This window comes from Ambystoma mexicanum, chromosome 11, assembly GCF_040938575.1.
Source record: "Ambystoma mexicanum isolate Mex_15411 chromosome 11, UKY_AmexF1_1, whole genome shotgun sequence".
NCBI lineage: Eukaryota > Metazoa > Chordata > Amphibia > Caudata > Ambystomatidae > Ambystoma > Ambystoma mexicanum.
Genome location: NC_090934.1, coordinates 121,155,908 through 121,175,946, shown reverse-complemented (window position 1 = coordinate 121,175,946; position 20,039 = coordinate 121,155,908).

Sequence of the window (20,039 nt, the reverse complement as noted above, 5' to 3'; positions counted from 1 at the left end):
GTCTGCTCTCCCAGTTTTGGCAATTCCAGTGCAGAGTGGTAGGTCCTGATCCACAGCAGAGTTTCACCCCCAATGTGTCCTCGGAGTGGATAGGGAGCAGATCTTTCTTCTGCCGTGGACGGTTCCTTCTTCATCTCATGTGAGGGCTTTTGTGAATCTGATAAAGTGGTGGCAGACCCCTTCTTTTAAGCCCATAGTGTGAGGCTTTTCCTTTTGAATTGGTGTTCTCCCTTGATGTCTGGGCCCGGGACAGATGCCTGCTGTGTGGCTGTCTCCGGTGGAGGGTGTTACCGGCCCTCACAAAGAGATCAAAGAGAAGGCCCAGCCTTCCAGGTTCACCTCCTACCATTTGGCAGCAATATCAATTGGAATGTGGTGGTTGTTATCATAAGTAGCACCATGTACTAAGCCTTAATAGTAGGCATAACCTTTTTTTAAAATTATGATCATCATAATTTTGATTAGAGTGGGGCATATCTCTTAAATGCCGGCTCTGCCTGCAGGGACTTGGCAGTCTCTGTGTCTGTCAAGTAGGAACCTTGTGACCTTCGAACCTGCTCTGTGCCACAAGTAGAAAAAAACAAAAAGAAAGAGGTGATGGCTCAAAGGTTTAGAATTAATTTTAAACCTCTGGCAATTGCTCTGGGAAACCTTCCAGACCATTGTTCTTCACTTGTCAAGCCATTACAGAAAGGGGAAAGACCATATCTAAATCTGGCTTGGTCCCACCACAAAGGGGCAGCACAGCCCAAACTGCTACATCATATCCCTTCTGCGTGAGACCACAAGAATCCCCAAACATGTTTTAGCCTCATTGGGCACCATCAATGAGGAGTAGCTGTGGTCTCTAGGCCCAGCAGGGACGGGACCCATGTCTGGGCATACTGTCCCACTTAGGGTGACAAAGCAAAAAAACAAAGAGGTGATGGCTGGATGGGTTAGAATGAAACTCATACCTCTGGGAATTGCTATGGGCAAGCCTCCAACCATCGTTCTTCGCCTGCCAAGCGACGAGTAGAGCAGGTGCAATGGATCAGGCTACTGATGTGACCGGGCGCGAGTGCTCTATGCTTTTGGCATGGAGTCGACGGTTAACAGATTACCCCTTCTTGGGATGGACTTGCACTCATCATTCTATTGGTTAATAAAAATAAAAAAGCCAGGGTTTAGCTCCCTTGCCAGATGATAATTCCTCACAGTCATGGCACGTTTTCTACCATTATGAGCAATACGAACATCATGCATGTTTTACGTGGGATTTGCCGGGCTTCATTTGTGAAGTCAGTATGGACATTTTTTCCAACAGTGAAAAATGATGGGCATGAAAAGGTGAAGCGTAAGCTTTACGATCAAGATACAAAGGGCCTGATTCATGGAAGCATTTTATAATGGCGCAATCCCATAGGCAAATGCTCCATGAATCAGGCCCAAAGAATCTTTATGGCCATTGTTACTTGGAGTGCAGGTCAAGAGGAACATTGCCCAAATACTTGGTGAGATTTCCTAATCGACTACACAGAACGCAGTTCATGAGATTTCGTATAAACCTTTTGCTGACAAGGGAAATCATGGATGCCAGGAAGAAAAACAAACAATCCAGGAACCGTGAATGCAGACTCTGCAAGGCCCCAAGGGAAACTCTCAAGCACTTAATTTGAATATGTCCAGCTCTGTGTGCACAAAGAAGCAGGTCGATGGGAAGGTTTCTGCTCCAATTCACTGCGCTGTCTGTAGAAGATTGGTGGGCTCTCCTGCTGGTGGGACAATGGGTCTCTATAACGCTCACTCTGCTCGCATACTTGAAGGAAGTTTTTGACATGCTGGAAAAGGAGTCGGCCTTATGAAAAGTGAAAGACTCTTTGATGTTTCAAATTTTTGTGCAGTTTATATTTTCCTGATTGTAGGGGGTTTGTCCCCCTGCTAAGAAGTTCTAAAAAGTGTTTTTATTTCTTTCTTGTTTGACATTTTGTAATGTGTATAGAGTTGTAAGGTTTGATTGCTGAACCACGACTAATAATAAAAATGATTTTTAAAAGTTTTCGTATGGGGAGCGGGCCTACATTGGTGCAGCCAATATGGGCATGGATGCTCATGTCATTGCATTTTGACTGGCATCATGTTCTGAGTGTTCTTACCTGTGGATACTGGCCTACATTGGTGCAGGCACTATGAACATGTTTTCTTGCAGTGGCATTTCATTTTTCAAGGCATTATGGGCAAAAGTAAACTTGATAGTGTTCGTATGTGGGAATACTGGCTTACATTGATCCAGCCACCATATACCTCCCTGAACATGCTTTCTGATAGTATCATTATTGACATAATTTACATAATTCTTACATGAGGCTACTAGCATATAATGGCACAGCCAATGTGGACATATTTGGGGACAGCTAGCATGACAATGTTTTATGCTGGCATATAGACATATATTGTGGGCAAAGGCATCATGAACATTAGTGCACTGTTGCACTGTTGGAGACCAGGCATATGTTGAATTTGTCGTGTGTTACTCTACAAAGCCAATTCTAAACGGTGTGACATTTTAAACAATTTTTCAACGTAAATATGCTGTAGACTGGCTAATTGTAACTCTTTATTTTCAAACTATTCTCCTGGCGGTCATCCCTCTCCCGCCCTTGCTTCTTTGGGGTCATCCTTGCTACTCCTGGTTGCTCATGGCAAATGTTTACACCCCAACAATAAAATAAATTTCCCAGCCACCACTGGATAGCGAGGGTCATGGGGAGTAGGTACAGCCAATTCTGGCCAATGGGATAGCATGGAGGTGTAAGGGATGGTATCATTGCAAGGATGTGTGGGGTTGGCTATCAGTGGTTATCAGTGGTTGAACTAATCAACCTTTCCACAACCGTAGCCGATTTTCACACCCTTTTCCATTTTAGGCACCAAATTATGGAAGTCATAGCTCAGCTTGATGACATAACCGGTAGATAATATGCAGGCTAGCAGAAAGGTTAGCTAAAGGGAGTTATAGTAGCAAGCTGGGGTGACACCCTTCCATGTCACAGAAATCCTTTCTGAAACGTAGGACCTGATCCCAACAACAACCCCTAATACAGAGTCTATAATAGGGATGCTGGACTGCATCATATATGTCACAAGATTTCTGTTGGTCTCTGTGTCACAGTGATCACACAGCAGCAGCAGCTAAAATAAAGTGCAGTGTATGGTGGAGCTTTCCTAAATGATAGTCATGACGCTCTACCTCTGGGATCATTGGGAAGCTTCTTCCACCATGTAGTGGGCTCACTACCATAAAACCTGACTCATCTCACTTTCGGGATTTAAAAAAAAGGTTGCATGACCAATGCAGAGAGGAAGTGAATATTGCATAGTTTTACTGTTGATAAATGAGGGGCCTGGAATATGAGTGATGTATGGTTAAACAGCAGCAATTTAAACTTAAGTCTTGCTCCTGCTCGGGTATGGGCTCCAGGGGTCGCAAGAGCGACCCCCGTGGTCGCAGTTGCTACACTTGGCCTCTGCCCTGCGACCCCTGGACTGGAGCGGAGCTTGCAATGCATTTTTTAAAATAGTTTGTTGTTTTCAACCAGGAACCCGGACCCCTGTTGAAAACAACATACTATTCAAAAGAAGATGCAAGCACCATGATGCCTGCCTCCATGGTAGGCGCTGGAGTGTTCGAGCTCATGGTTGCTATGCAACCATGAGCTCGTCCCCCAGGCCCTGACGTCAGTGCAGACAGGCTGAGCATGAGTAAGGACTTGTGTCTCTTTAAAGGAGGGCCTTCCCTGGCTCGGCGTGGCTGACCAGCGGATCTCGCTCTAATGTCACAAACTGTCACATGGCCTGCAGTGGTGGGTGCTAGTCAGTAGGCAGGTAGCACATGTACAAAGCCCGTGGACGCAGGAGCAGTGCCTACCTGCACCCAGTAAGTGACTGGCTAATGGCGAGGTGGTGGCAGCTCTTACACTCATAGCGCTGCTCGATGCCGGAAAAGGGGGGTACATCCTTTTTCAGTGCACAGTGCTGAGGGCATCTCTGGAAGAATACACATGAGGTTCACATCAATGAGCTGTTTTGTACAGCACCATGAAGAAACACAATCTGTCGTTTCCAGTGCTATTCGAAGCAGGCATCGAGAAGGTGTCCCGTGCACTTGCGCGTTCTCAATGTCACTGGGCCTAGTAAGATTGTTGTTTTTGTCCTCCCCTGTTCCCCTCCCTTGCCTCGCCGCGCTCTGAAACACTTGTGTATGAGCGCGATATAAATGATCATATCATATCATATCAAGCTTCTACACCGTGAAGGGATGCTGCCTTATCCTGGCCTGGTGCCTGGAGGGCTGCACTCTGAGCAGAATGTAGCAAGCACCGAGTCTTGAATGCCCTTGCGATTGAGGGTGTGGGCAGTATGGGAGTCTGGGGGTGGGGTTGCCTTGCGCATCGCCAAAAAAAGGCGGCTGCTTGAGAGACGCTGGACTGGTTCATGTCCATTGGCTTACCATGTACACAGGGGGCACATAGCTAAGTGGGTTGATGCATTTCCTGTGGGGACATAAGTGTAACCTTTGGCCCCAGGCTCTTCATATTTTTCTGGGGAAAATCTTGACTACATTTGCCTTGAGTTCCTTAATAACCCTTGAATCTCACAGCCGTAAGAAGCTGCAAGGTAGTCAGAAAGCAATATCGTACACGCCAGGAGTGTTGCTAGGTCTGGAAAAGATCTGGGGCCATGCTAATGTCAGGATTGTCAAGATTCGGGGCTAGCTAGCCTTTTGTTTGTAGCCCCTGAGCTTCTATCCGGGGCTACAAGCAATTGTTCCAGCGCTATAACCCCCTTGAACCACATGCTAGCAACGCCTCTGGTACACGAAAAACAAGCTAGACACTTGGCAGGCACTGGATGTCAGCGCTTTGGGGTTTAGGCCTCTTCGAGATGCTCTGTCTGTTTATATTTTAGCCCATGTGATGTACAATTGTCCAGGTTGTTGTATTGGATGTCTTAATATGAGCCTATACACACTGATAGTAATGCTACATATGAAATGTATATCATATTTCAGTGATATCGTAACCATATTTTTCTTAGTGTACTGAGGAACAATGCTATGTGCTGCCACTTCCTGTTTTGTCAAGGGGTGAAAAAGGTTGTGTGCCATTGGTTCCTCTGATATTACTTGGGGGTAGGGTCAAATGACATCACTTTGTCTTATGTCATCAGAGGTCAAGGGTCGTGTGATGTCACTTCCACTACCCCTGGAATTTCAATGAAATGACCTCCCTGCTCCAGATGGTAGCCAATGGAGTATATTTTTCTGTTTTTAGTGTGAGGGGACCTGGAAATAGAAATCCATATCCCCTCACACTTTTTGATTACTAGCATTGTTTAGTCCACTGACACAAACAAATACATTTTTTTTTTCTGTTTATCAAGTCCTCACACTGAAATAGAAACATGCAGGGCTCTGCTGTTGATGGCAGGCTGTCTACTCTCCCGGGACCCTTGTCTGCTGCAAATGTTTCACCCAGATAGTCACCAAAGTTTGAAAATTCCAGAGAGCCTGGACCATCTGCAATTCCTGTGGTTAGAGATTGCTTTAATAAAGATATTTGAGTATGACTATCAGTTTGTCCCAAATTCAGTGACTTAGATGTTTACACTTTGTCTATGCTCCAAGGATTGGTAAAGACACATTTCATGGCACCGTTATACCCTTCAATGTGCACAGGGGGGAAATACGGGAGTAACAATTAGAGAGTGAGCAGGACCAATCAGGAGCGAAGTTCCGCTACTTTTATTTTGTATTAGCACCCAGGTTGGTGGAGGCAGCCAATCAGGTTCCTTGGATAGCGGTCTGAAACTGCTGATCTCAGCACGCATTCCATGGAACCTGAAGGCTGCTTTCCGTTCCCCGCAACGCCATCTTCACCCACCGTCCCCTTTATTTTTTGCTTCCCCCAACTCACTTACCTCTTTTCTTCACTAGCAGAGGCCCCTCCCGCCGCCGCAGCGCTGCTGCTACCGCACCATTGGCGCCATGAAAATGGAAGAGCGTCTCCTTATGGAGCCCTGCCTTCCACATGTATGGTGGTCCTCTATTTTGATTCAATGAACGGGATGCTGCGCGCTTCCGTACGTTGAATAAAAATACTTTTTTTTTTAACACCCTGCATTTCCGGATTGGAAACCTACTGTTCTAATAGACTTAAGACCCTCTCTGGTGGGCCAGATTGGGTCTTAACTGCCCGGGGACCCTTGATAAAAACCTTGTTTCGCTCTGGCCTTGAATTCAGGCCCACCAGATCAGGTCTTAACACTACTTTGTATAACCATATTCACCTTGCATGCGAATGGAGAAAGAGAGATTATGCCAAAGAGTTGGGGGCAGCGTCCAAATGAAATCATCAACCGCTTCTGCCCAACTAAGTGGATGCTGCTAGGAGCAGATGATCAGTGGGGCAAAGGCCTTTGATCTGGCGCTTTGGTTGGATCTTGTCTTTAAGGTAATTGGTACTATGCAATATACCATATAATCATTACCATATGTATTTTTCACATGCACACAGAAAGATAAATATACATGTACATACATACACTACAAACACACACACACACACACACACTGGCAAACTCAGACCCATAAACACACATACACGCCCGCACACGCACCCACACTCAGACGCACACAGCTTGGGCAACACACACACACAAGGAGGACATCTGTTGAAATTCACATTTTTTTAAAAAGCCAAGTCTACTTCCTATGAAATGGCATGGTCGACAAACAGAAATGGCAATGCTCCAAAACAACAAAAGCGAAAGAGGAAACGTTTAGAATACCAACGTTACGGTACAAACATTCAGTCCTAAACAGCAATTTCCCTAATGCAAACAAAGTCCACTCAAGAACAAAATAAACCTAATCTCACACTAGGCGACCACCGTACCGGACGCACTTTAATTATTGTATTAATGTAAACTACTCAATATTTAAAACAAGCCTGTTGAAGTAGTGGTTGGTGTGACTTAAGTTTAAACTTATGTTATGTTATGTTGACATATATCGTGCACTGCTACCACCCAGAGGCAGTCTCCAGGCACTCACGTTGCTCTGCCAGAAAGAGTACAGGGTTGGTTAGTGAGGTAGAGGGATAGGTTAGGTCCAGAACCTGGAGTAACTGGCGTCTGTGTGTGTAGGCTTGCAGTTGGTTGATGGCGTTAACTGGCTTGTTGGATCCGTAAGGTTGAGGCGCAATGCCTGTGTTAGTTGCATATGAGTGTTTATTATGTTGGGTGTGTGTTTGTGTGTTTCATGTGTAGTTTGGCCAGTAGTTTGCTTGTGCACGCTGGCTCGTTTCCATAAGGGAAAGGTCCAGTGTCTGGGTTGTTGTTGTATGCAGGTGTTGTTGTGTTGGGTACATGTTTGTCATGTTTCATTGTAAAAGCAAAAGGAAAATTTCGAGGCTGAGTACCCCAAAAGGAAATACACCAAACACGGACTTATAAAGATTCATAGATCTTTATTCAAACAACTGTACAGTTCACAAAGAAACAAAGTATCAGATAGCTATCTGGCCCTCAGTACATCACAGCGAATACCCGCCCTTTCGGTGTGAGAAGTGAGAGGTACTGGACAGCTAAACATTTTTTATACATTTTCCAATCGTAAAGTCCAGCCGCTCTGCAGTTTAATAATTCTCGGTCTAGGGTTCGTGCCGAGTTTACCTCTAGTTTAGCCAACTATATGCACATGGATTATTCCCAGTTTGTACAACAACAAGTCAAAATGGCAACAGTGTATCTTCGAATTTAACATTAAGCCTTAGTACACGTTCTATACAATGTAGTAAAACAAGTGTTCAAGTTTAGTATTTAAACAACATTGTATTTGATGTATGTCTGCGGATCGGATTTGTTGGCGCAGGTAATCCTCAATCTACAGGTCAAACGTAGGACAAGGTCTCATTACACAACCCTAATATTTGGCCTACGGCAGTTTAGACATTCACTTTGCGCGAAGGTCAGGACGGCTAGGTTACAAGCTGGAAACACTCCACCATTTTAGAACACAGAGTGACTTTGAAAACGAAAATCAAAATGGCGGATGGACCTAAGATGGCGGCTAAGTCGATCCAAGGTCGGAAACTTGCACCGCGGATTTCTTCGCAGAGCGACTGCGCTTAGGCCAATGTATACAATAAAGGAGGCACAATATGATATCCCGTTTAACAAACCCTCCTTTTGGCCTAAGCCAAGCGCTAAACTCCTTCTAGTCACTTTACGAGTAACTCCACATCTCAATGTCCAAATATCCTGAATCACTATCGGAGATATCAATTGCCATGAGGTCAGAAACTAAGATTTCCTTCAGCACGAATTTGTTAGATATTTTCACTTGGGTGCATACCTTGTGCCCTAATGTACCCATCGCTTGTGCACAACATCCTCCTACCATCGAACACATACCAGCAAGACATTGTATACAACAGCAGAAAAACAGCAGAATACCTAAAATAATCAGCAAGACCGAAAGTAGCTTCCATCCCCAAGATCGCAAGAAGTCCCAGAACCAAGCGCTAAGATCCCAATTTCCCTCGGAAACAAGCACTTCTGAACTAAGGACGTGCAGATTTTGTATTGCTCTGAAAATCATTGGGGAGGAATCTGGCACGAAAACACAGCAAGCGGACCCCACTAATTTACATACCCCACCACGTTCAGCCAGAATGATATCTAATGCCACCCGGTTCTGAAGTTCCACTAACCTTATTGCTTTTTGTTCTAATGCCATATTATAGAGTATGTCAGTGGTCTGGTTGATGGTCATCTCCGGTAGTCTTGCTAGTCTCCTGATATTTTCTGAGTTCAGTATTTGTCCCTAAAATGGCACAACGGATTTAGCTACATCGCCCAGAATTTGTGCTGAAGTATCGCCATTCTCGTCCCGCCGTGGACGACGCTTTGAAATTTCTACAGTGCTATCAATGAATACACCGGGTAACAGAATCCCTAAATAACAGGTTCCCTGCCAATCCCTGGGTAACCATGGAAATGCTACATTACCACAAAGTAGACAGGTTCGCCTACATACAAAGGTCTGTCCTCACTAATCAAATTCACAACGTTGGTGCAACCCTTAAAATCAACCATTGACTGAGTACCATTCCTCTGCATGCAGAAAGAAACTGAATCGGGGCTGTGGTTGACAGTATAAGAAGGAGGCGTGGCATTCCTATTGCCTATAGGAGCCATCTTGAAAGAGATCAAGGATTGAAAAGGACGGGACAGTCTGTCAGAAGGCCTAATAGAAGCAACATTTGGCTTGCTCCTATTCGCAAAGAGTGAGCATCCCAGGGGCGTTAGAACACATTTCTCAAAATCATTCAGGTTAGTTCCATCAAAATTCCCTGAGATGCTATGATTCCACCGGCCAAAGAATAGTGCTCTAAGAGAAGCATAATGAGCAGTTGCCAAAGGTAAAGGATGAATATACCAACCCAGCCCCTTATCCCCGTGTTGCGGTAAATGCGAACAAGCCCAACAGTTGGACCTATTAAAAATAGCATGTGTAGCATTCATAATGAGTAATAGAGTGTTGTTGTGGTAACTCTGTCTGTGCTGAGAGTCTCTAGGAGATAGAGTGTGCAGATGCACAAAAAGGAGAAGAAACAGTGGGTACATTTTCAGTGGGTAACGCATTTTCAAGCAGATGTACTTCTTCCAGATACCAGAATCCTAAGGCAATGACAACTGTAAAACCAGTTAACATTATCACTAAACAACAATACGTTTTCGGGGCCCACACATTCGATTGTTCGTTTCTGTGGCTGGTCACACAGTCTCTTATATGTTCCGTACGAGCGGGAGCAGTTGCAGGCATTGTATTCTTCTAACGATTTGCACCAAAGTTTATTTGCTGGCGACCTCCAGGCCAAGCGTCTTCTTAGTCCTTTCACAAACCCTAGCCAACAGAATCCCCTTATATACAAATGATCGGGCCAAAAAGGCAAGCCCTTTGATGATTTTCTTTGATGGCACAGCCGAACCGTGCAGTAGGCCTATTTCCTCGGACGCAGATCGTACCTTGTGACTTCTGGTACTGAGTGATCTGTGAACAATGTGTCATCACTTCCCATTGGAAGTGACGTATTCAAAGCAGGATCTGATGCAAGATCCAGAACAAATTTTAAATACGGAACTGTTGGAGAGTGTGGAGGTGAAATGGCTATTTCCCCAGGCCCCGCGGGCACAGGGAGAGTCTCCGACGCACTCTTGATGCTGTTTACTGCTTCGTGATCATTGATTGCAGTACTGGTGAGGGGTTCTGTATCTTCTATAGCATGTGGCACAGGGTAAAGAATTCTCTTGATGTGGGATGCGTGGATTCAGTGCTTCTTTCCTGCTACCCGCACCGCCGTATGTGTGACCTGGAGGACCTGGTGGGGGCCCCTCCAACGAGGTACGAGGCAAGAAGATCGCTCAAAAGCTTTTGTGAGGACCCAGTCTCCCGGCCGTATGCTGTGACCGGGTCCCTCGTATTTAACAGGTAAAGCCTCTTGCACCTGGTGATAAATCAAATACAGATTTTTTGTTAACTGGCCACAGTAATCAGAAAGAAGTACATTTTCAACATCTCATAAAGAACGGGGCTTTGGGACATTCCAAATGTTAGCTGGCCTACCAATGACCACCTCAAAGGGAGAGAGCCCAGTCTTAGTTTGAGGGGTCGTCCTCATGGACAATAATACGATCGGTAAGGCGTCCGGCCATTTTAGCTTGGTGCTGGTACACGTTTTAGCGAGCTTGTTATTGATGATGCCGTTGTGTCTCTCTACTAGTCCAGCACTCTGTGTGTGTCTAGCCGAATGGAACCGTTTATTGATCTGTAATCCCGCGCATATCTGCAGAATTACAGCAGCGATAAAATGTGGACCATTGTCCGACCAGATGCCTCTTGGCAAACCAAATCTTGGAAAATATTCCTTCAGCATGGTCTTTGCTGTGGTCATGGCTGTGGCATCTTTGACAGGAAAAGCTTCAACCCATTTGCTAAAGGCACAGATGACAACTAATACGTATTTAAAATGATGACAACGCTCCATTTCAATAAAATCAAAATGAATCACTTCAAAGGCGACAGAAGGTGGACCAAAACTACCCCTAGGAGTTGATGTGCCCTTTCCCACATTGTGCTGCAAACAAATCATACACCCCTAAACGAAGGGTTCAGCTACCTTAGGGATTTTGTCATTTACCCACACATTTAGCAACATTTTGTTGACCTTACGAGCACAGATATGGGTGGGACCGTGAGCCATAACAACCATCATCATAATATACGCATCGGGCAATAACCATTTCCCTTCAACTTTGTCCACCCAACACCTTTCATCATCCAATTTCACCAAAGCCTCAGCCCACTTCTTAGATTCCTCTAACATGGCATCGGCTTGAATGTTCGATACCCTCATCCAAAGTACAGGCATTTGTGGTTTCCTTTGAAGTATACATTTATGAGGAGAGATCAGTGGCAGTCTGTTTGCCTATCTGGTCAGCGAAAGCGTTCCCTTTTCCTACATTGTCTACAACCTTCTGATGTGCTGCGCATTTCATAATGGCTAGCTGAGTAGGGAGTGCAAGCGCTGAGAGTAACCGTACTATCAAGGAGCCATGCTGAATTTTAGTGCCATGTGAGGTCAAGAAACCTCTTTCTGCCCAAAGTCTGCCAAAGTTGTGAACCACCCCAAAGGCATACTGACTGTCAGTATATATGTTTATGATAAGCCTTTTGGAAAGTTCACAAGCTCGGGTCAATGCTATAATCTCTGCGGCCTGCGCAGAGTTATGCGTGATTCTTTTGGTCTCCACAACCGTGCTCAATGTGGTGATTGCATAAGCAGCTGTGGATGTACCATCCGGGAGTTTGAAACAGGAGCCATCACAAAACAGCTTCCCTTGTGGATTGTTCAAAGGAATGTCTCTTAGATCGATTCTGCCTTTGGTCTCTTGTTCTGTAGTATAAAGACAGTCATGTGACTCTTCGTTACAGCAAGGAGTACCTTGCGGGAAAGGTAAAAGTTCAGCCGGATTAAGGACACAACACCTCTTTATTTGGATGTGTGGTGCAAACAAGATCAATTCGTATCTCGTTAATCGTGCGGATGTGAGGTGTTGCGTTTGTGTTCTGCTTAATAGAACATCTACAGTGTGAGGTACCATTAGGGTTAAAGCATGGCCTAGGACCATACCCTCACTCAGTTTTACGGACGCAGCAGCAGCAGTGACAGCTCTCAAACATCTTGGCAAAGCGCATGCAACAGGATCAAGGGCGGAAGAAAAGTAGCCACACAGCATATTCTTCCCTTCATGTTCCTGCGTTAATACAGCCAAAGCACATCCATCACATTCATGCACATACAACACAAAGGCCTTTTCATAGTTTGGTGTGCCCAAAACTGGTGCCGAGCACAATTCAATCTTGAGCAGATCAAATGCTCGCTGGTGTTCCAAGTCCCACGGCAATGGCGAAGAAATGCCCTTCTTCGTCAAAGCCAACATTGGTTTAATCACTAAGGAGAAATTCGGGATCCACTGCCTACAGTAAGAAGCCATTCCTATCAAGGCTCTGACTTCCTTCTTTGTATTTGGGACTGACATGCTAGAAATGTTTTTTATCCGTTCAGGCATCAACCTTCTTCCCTCCTTTAACAGGAGATAGCCTAAATAGGCGACCTCCTGTCGACAATATTGACATTTTTTAAGCGAAGCTTTGTGTCCATGTTGTGCTAGATGAATAAGCAACAACACGGTGCCCACCTTACAAGCGGTCTCTGAGTCAGCAGCTAAGAGAAGATCATCTACATACTAAAGCAGTGTACAAGTAGAGGGCAACTCAAGTGTGTCGAGCTGCTCTTTCAAAGCCCTACTATAGATTCTAGGACTTTCCGTGTAACCCTGCGGTGCACGGGTAAAGGCAAACGAGCGTCCCCCTAAGGTGAACGCGAACAAGTATTTACTATCCTTATGTATAGGGATACTAAAGAAAGCGTTCTTTAGATCCACCACACTAAAGTGAGTAGCTGAAGCCAGAATCATGGTTAATATTGTTGTCACATCAGGCACAATGGGAAATTGTGGAGCAACGATCTTATTAATGGCACGCAGATCAATAAAAAAAGGGAAGGGAATCGCACTATCGCCTTTTTTGTACACGGGCAAAATTGGACTATTGCACAAACTACCTGCAATTTCCTCAATCACCCCTCGATGCACAAAATCAGAGATGATGCATTTCAAAGCTTGCTCACCATTGACCGAGATCTTATACTGGGGAATATGTGGCAACTTTACTCCATGTTTCAGAATAATCTTAACAGGCTCAATTTGAAAAACACTGACATCATTGTCGTCAATTGCCCACAAACACTCCGAAACATTACTAAATTCCGGCGGCAAAGGTCTGGTTAAGAATTGAGAGACAGAAAGTTGCTGTGGTGAAATTGTCAAACGCACTCCATCAGAAGAACAATGAATTACTGCATTTAATTCTTTCAACAGATTCAACCCCAACAAATTCTCTCCACAATTCGAGGTCAAAAGGAATGGACAGTGGTCTGTAAATGGACCCAAAGTAATAGGTACCGGCAAAGAAACAAGACAGACGACTTACAGAAACATTGGTTTGCCCTGACAGTGAAATGTTTGGAACCCGCGAATGATCAATGGAACACATCTGTGCCCCTGTATCTATCAAGAATAGATGTTTCCTATTTCCCACTATCATTTCAACGTAGGGACCTTTCTGATTAACGGGAATAGGCGTTGGTTCCAAACCCTGCTTCGGGCAATCCTAGCAAAACAGAATGTCATTGAAAGGAAGTTCTTCAGAGAGGTAAGCGGCAGAAGGATGATCAAAAATGTTTCTATTGTCCACACTTGGTGCCTGATTGTCCTGCGAAAAAGGTTGCTGTGAATCCTGTGAAAACTGACTTCTACCAGGATCCCCTGACCCTGGGCGGCCTCTAGATCGTCTACCCATATTCCCAAATGTGTTATTCGACCTCTGCTGGAGGATCGGCATTGTGCATGCCAATGACCCTCTTGTCTACAATAAGCACACTGGTTTATGTTTACAGGACCCAATGGCGCATTCCCCTGTGGAACGTACTGACCCCTAAATTGCAAAGTACCCCCTCTAGTTCCTCTAACAATTTGTTGCAATAGTACTTTTGTCTTTAAGTCACCTTTTCTCTTTTCAACTCTTTCCTTTTCGTTATTGACACGATTCTCATAGAACTGAGCCATGTGGAGTACTTCTGACTGAGACTTTGCTTGCCAAGCGCTCTCGAAAGACATAATTTGTGACTGGATGTCAGGCAGCAATCCACGCACAAATGTATCCAGGAATAGTCGTTTCCCAGATTCTTGCCCACTGTAATCCGAAAATACTTGTTCGAACCGGTCAAAGAACTCGGTTGAACCCTCGGATTTTCCTTGGACACAGGCCGTAAGCTTGTCCCAAATAATCCTTCTTTCAGGAATTATAGTTTTCAACTTTGTAACTATTCTATCAGGCAAAGTTAGTATTACCTCTGGAGGTCTTTCACCAGCTGGCCTTTTTCTATCGAGTCTAGCCATAGTATACCATATATATCCTAAGCCTGGTACATCATCTACTGTCCTAATCTGTTTCCATAAATCAACAGGCAGGAGTACGGGAAATAACAAATCAATATCACTTAAGGTGAATACTGACAACTGCAAGACAGACTTTATTTCTTTGTAGAACCCTGTCGGATTCTTCCTAATATTGGGAATAGATTGTTTGATGGTGTTCACTTCCTGTCTCGAGAACGGGACGGGAACGAACCAAGACACATAATGTGCAGGAATTTCTTGAGCAGCAGTACCTGCTGCAGGATTAGCGGGAATCTCAACTTTTGGGACAAATGTCAGAGGAACCTCTCTCATAGACAACTGAGAAATAGGCAACGCCGAACGCTTACTAAGCAACAGAGCTAGATCGAGCACTAAAGCAGCAGACGAAGTGTCAAACGAAAAAGCCCTCTTATAAATACTCAATAACTCTGCGGGACAACAAATCTTTCTTTTTACGCATTCATCCTGCAGGTACTCTACCATTACCTGTATCACTTTCCTCTGCATTTCTGCCGTATACTGACTATATGTGTTGTATACTTCGACAGGAGTTATCGACGTGTCTGAGATCCACCTAATCTCATCTTTTGTAACAATTTGGGTTTCCTCATTTATCGATTTACTACAAGGAAAGAACCGTTTCTGTACAAACATAGCGTCCAAACTATCACCATCTTCATTCTTCAAACTTTCCAACTCCTTTCTATACTCAAAAACCCTCTCGACATGCTCTTGTACTTTCTCTGCAGTATCTCTAGAGAATGCAAAGTATTCAGATCCCTTAACCCTTATGGGAGATCTATATCATTTAGTCTATTCCACATTACACATAAATGAATTCCTAATCCTTCAATAAAAACATTTTTCTCAGGAAAATTGTCCAAATTACAAAGTATGGCAAAAACATCAGCTTGTTCATCCCTCTCCATGCAATGTTTAGCCCATGCAGTTAACTCACACTTTTTCTCTGAAGACACAGTATTACGAGTTACAACCCTCAATGCCGCTCCGCGATCTACTACAAGCGGTGTAGAACCACTTGGAAGAGACAGAGTAGGCAATTTTTGAACATCTGGAAACAAAGGTACTATCACTGGCGCGGCAGACAAGCCCACCGGACCCGTAACAGAAGGCAAAGGTGGAGGAACAGGTGGAGGAGCGACAACAAGAGGAGGAACAACAGCCGGAAGAAGAGTAACATTAAGAGGAACAATAGGAGGAACAGGATGAACAACGGGAGGAGGAATAACAGCAGGAAGAGGAACATACGGAGGTGGCGCAGTGGCACCAGGCCTTCGTTCATTCAGAAGTTTGTCAATAAGTTAATCAGATACATGAAAGTCTTTGGAAGGATACATTTTCTGAACACCAAGTGAAAAAGCCCTATCCATATTCCTAACTGACTCAGACTGTTTATTCTGGTCATATAACAACGCTTTTTTGGCGTTCGTCATATGACGGCGCGCATGCTTTTCTCTACTCTTAAACTGCTGCATAGCGTCTTTCTTCCAATTCTGTAATACATTGAATGCTGCAGGTCTAGCCTTTTTTCTTCAATATGGACTCTAAGTATTCAATATGAGGAATTTCAAAACTACCATTGATTGGCCACTGAAGTTCAGAAGCATGTCTAGTTTGTCTGTGCCAAATATCATTAAATACTATATTACCAATGCCGTGCTTACAGTACATAGTACACGCTGGCGACCCCTCCATTGGCGCCGGTCGGCCAAATTCCACAGATTGTCTGTTACTGCAGAATAATGCCCTGAAGCAGGCAGACAATTTCCCAGGCATATCAGAATACTGGTGTTACATGGTCAATAATACTGTATATGTACTCGTGAGTGCAATACGCCAAAGCAAATTATCAGGATACTTAAGAATCGGGTCACGACTCACCTGATCAAATCCTAAGGAGGTCCGATTGGTTTGCAAAGTTCTAACTAAGGTCCCACGTGGTTGGTGATTTCGGCAAATCTGCCCGCCTCGATATATGGACCCTCGTCAAGATGCCGACTCAGACCGCATGCTCACCGTCCAGGGATCGGGTCGTGCAGCGCTGCTGAGGTGCCGTGTCTCATCCAAGAAAGGGGCCCCCTTTTACACCGTCCGATCCCGGTCGATAGCCGCGTCAACCTTCAACGAGCTGGCATCAATCTTGAGGGTCCCTATTCGGGCGCCATCTGTAAAAGCAAAAGGAAAATATCGAGGCTGAGTACCCCAAAAGGAAACACACCAAACACAGGCTTATAAAGTTTCACATATCTTTATTCTAACAACTGTACAGTTCACAAAGAAACAAAGTATCAGATAGCTATCTGGCCCCGAGTACATCACAGCGAATACCAGCCCTTTCGGTGTGAGAAGTGAGAGGTACTGGACGTCTAAACATTACATCTTTTATACATTTTCCAATCGTAATGTCCAGCCGCTCTGCAGGTTAATAATTCTCGGTCTAGGGTTCGTGCCGAGTTCACCTCTAGTTTATCCAACTATATGCACGTGGATTATTCCCAGTTTGTACAACAACAAGTCAAAATGGCACCAGTGTATCTTCGTATTTAACATTAAGCCTTAGTACACGTCCTATACAATGTAGTTCAACAAGTGTTCACGTTTAGTATTTAAACACCATTGTATTTGATGTATGTCCGCGGATCGGATTTGTTGGTGCAGGTAATCCTCGATCTACAGGTCAAACGTAGGACAAGGTCTCATTACACGACCCTAACATTTGGCTTACGGACAGTTTAGACATTAACTTTGCACAAAGGTGAGGACGGCTAGGTTACAAGCGGGAAACACTGTCCACCATTTTAGAACACAGAGTGACTTTGAAAGAAAAATTAAAATGGCGGATAGTCCTAAAATGGCGGCTAAGTCGATCAAAGGTCGGAACCTTGCAATGCGGATTTCTTCGCAGACCGACTGGGCTCAGGCCAATATATACAATAAAGGAGGCACGATATGATATCCCATTTAACAAAATGTGTAGTTTGGGTGGTAGTTGTGATTGTGTGCACTGGCTTGTTGTATCCATAGGGGTAAGATCCAGTGTCTGGTATTGTTTGTTGTATGCAAATGTTGGCCATGTTTGGTGTGTGCTTGTGTGTAGTTTGGCTAGCCCATTGGGCGTGTGTAGTACTTGGGAGGTGTGTTGGAGGGAAGCAAGAGCAGAGTTTTTAGTACATTGACTGATCCCAAAGTGTGTCCATAGAGCTCATCTAGCTACCCTCCAATTTCAAAAGGGCTATACACTTGCTGCACCCACTCCCCTCCGCACTCAATGCACTAGCCACTCCCACAAATTCCACCAAATTCAAAACATTGGCTAATCCCACAAGCCACTCACTGCACAGCAAGAAATGCCAGGCACAAAGTGTGCTACTTGTTGCAGCAAGATGAAACAGCTAATGTGACGCATGGCGAATCTTCACAAATCCATATAATTGTTAGGCATGGCTAATCCTCCCAAATCTGTCTAAATGTGATGCATGGCTAATCTTCCCAAATCGATCTAAATACGACACATAGCTAATTTTCATAAATCTGTATAAATGTGACGCATGGCTAATCTTTACAAATCTATCTAAATGTAATGCATGGCTAATCTTTACAAAGCTATCTAAATGTGACATATGTCTAATCTTCCCACTTTTATCTAAATGTGATGCATAGCTAATCTTCACAGATCTATCTAAATAAACACAGTGGCTAGCTGTAGGGCGCAGCACAGTTCAACACAGTGGCTAACAGTAAAGTTTAACACAATGGCTAACTATAGCGCACAGCACAGTTGAACACAATGGCTTACTATAGGGCACAGCACAGTTCAACACAATGGCTAACTAGGGCACAGCACAATTAAATGTGATAACTAACTATAGGGCACAACACAGTTCAACAAAATGGAACACTGTAGGGTGCAGCACAGTTCAACACGATGGCTAACAATAGGGTACAGCACAGTTCAACACAATGGCTAACTATAGGGTGCAGCACAGTTCAACACAATGGCTAACTATAGGGCACTGCATAGTTTACAATAGTAGTTGTGTAAGAGTGGAAGGGTATTCTGGAGCACAGTAAGGGCTGTGTTCCTCGCCCATACCACCTTACCTGGCTGTCGGAGTTGGATGACTTGTCGGGCTTCCATGGGCGAACAGGTGAAAACAGGTATGGGAGTTGCCCGGAGTGGAGCTGCACTTTGCTATAGCCCTTAGCCGGGCACCCTAGAGTCCTCGGTAAAGGGGATGCTTCCTGTGAGAAGACACCAATCAGAGTCCAGGTGGGCGGGAGGGATTGGGAAGAAGACAACAGGGGAAGGAGTAGTGGAATCGAAACCGCAGAGAAACGGTGAGCCAAAGGGGAAATATGAAAAATAAAAAGCAGGAAAGAAGGCGGGGTAAGCGTGTGTGGGGCCACTCACCAGGCCAGAGTTGCCAGCAGGGCAGGAACCGGTGAGGACAGGTCAGAGTGTTGAGGAGGTCCCGAGCGAGGCCTGCACTCCAGTCACCCATTTTGAAGTACCAGGAACGTTCACACCAAGATATGTGACGTATGATGAGCAAATAAACCAGCAGAGAGCCGCAGTAGGGCTCTGACCAGTGCCTATCAGAAGAATAATACCTATTGAAGTACTGATAACCAGACAACCATGGACAGTAAGGTACCCATTAAGAAAACCCTACCAGCAAATGAAACGAAATGAAGATTGCTTAAGTACTGTGAGGAAGAAACCAAAAAGTCATTAATGGAAGACGAATGGTGATGTCAACAGGGCCTGGACTAACGCACCCATAGAAGATATGACGACCCAAGGATGACACAAAGAGACAAAACGCCATTTTTATTTATTTTATTTATTTTAATTTTTGTAATGTGCCAACATGCCAGCGGGCTCAGGGCGCACACAGAACAGAACAAGGACGAAGACAAAAAGCATAAAAACGGAAGGATAGAAGAGTCAGAGGATTATTCCAAGTTGAAGAAGTGAGTCTTTATAGCACGTTTGAACACGGTATAGCACATTATTGTAGACTGTGCAAGAAAAGAATCGCAAAAAGGAAGCAACTCGAAAGGGTGAGGAAGCGAAATTGGTGCAGAAGAAGCTCAAAGTATGCTCTTGAAGGAGCCATGCTAACTAGCGCAGCTGAACAAAGCATGCAGCAGGTGGCTAGTTCACAGCAGAATAATCAGGGTCACGTAGGGTTTTACCCACGGGGAAGAGGATTTAGGGGAAGAGGATGGCAGAGCAATCAAGGAGGTTTCCAAAATAATCAATGAGTCTTTCAAAATATGAAAATGGAAACCCGGATATGTCAAATGGGCAAATAATCCGGCCACCGCCAGTATGTTGGCTGTGTGGAATGACAGGGCATTGGCGCGCA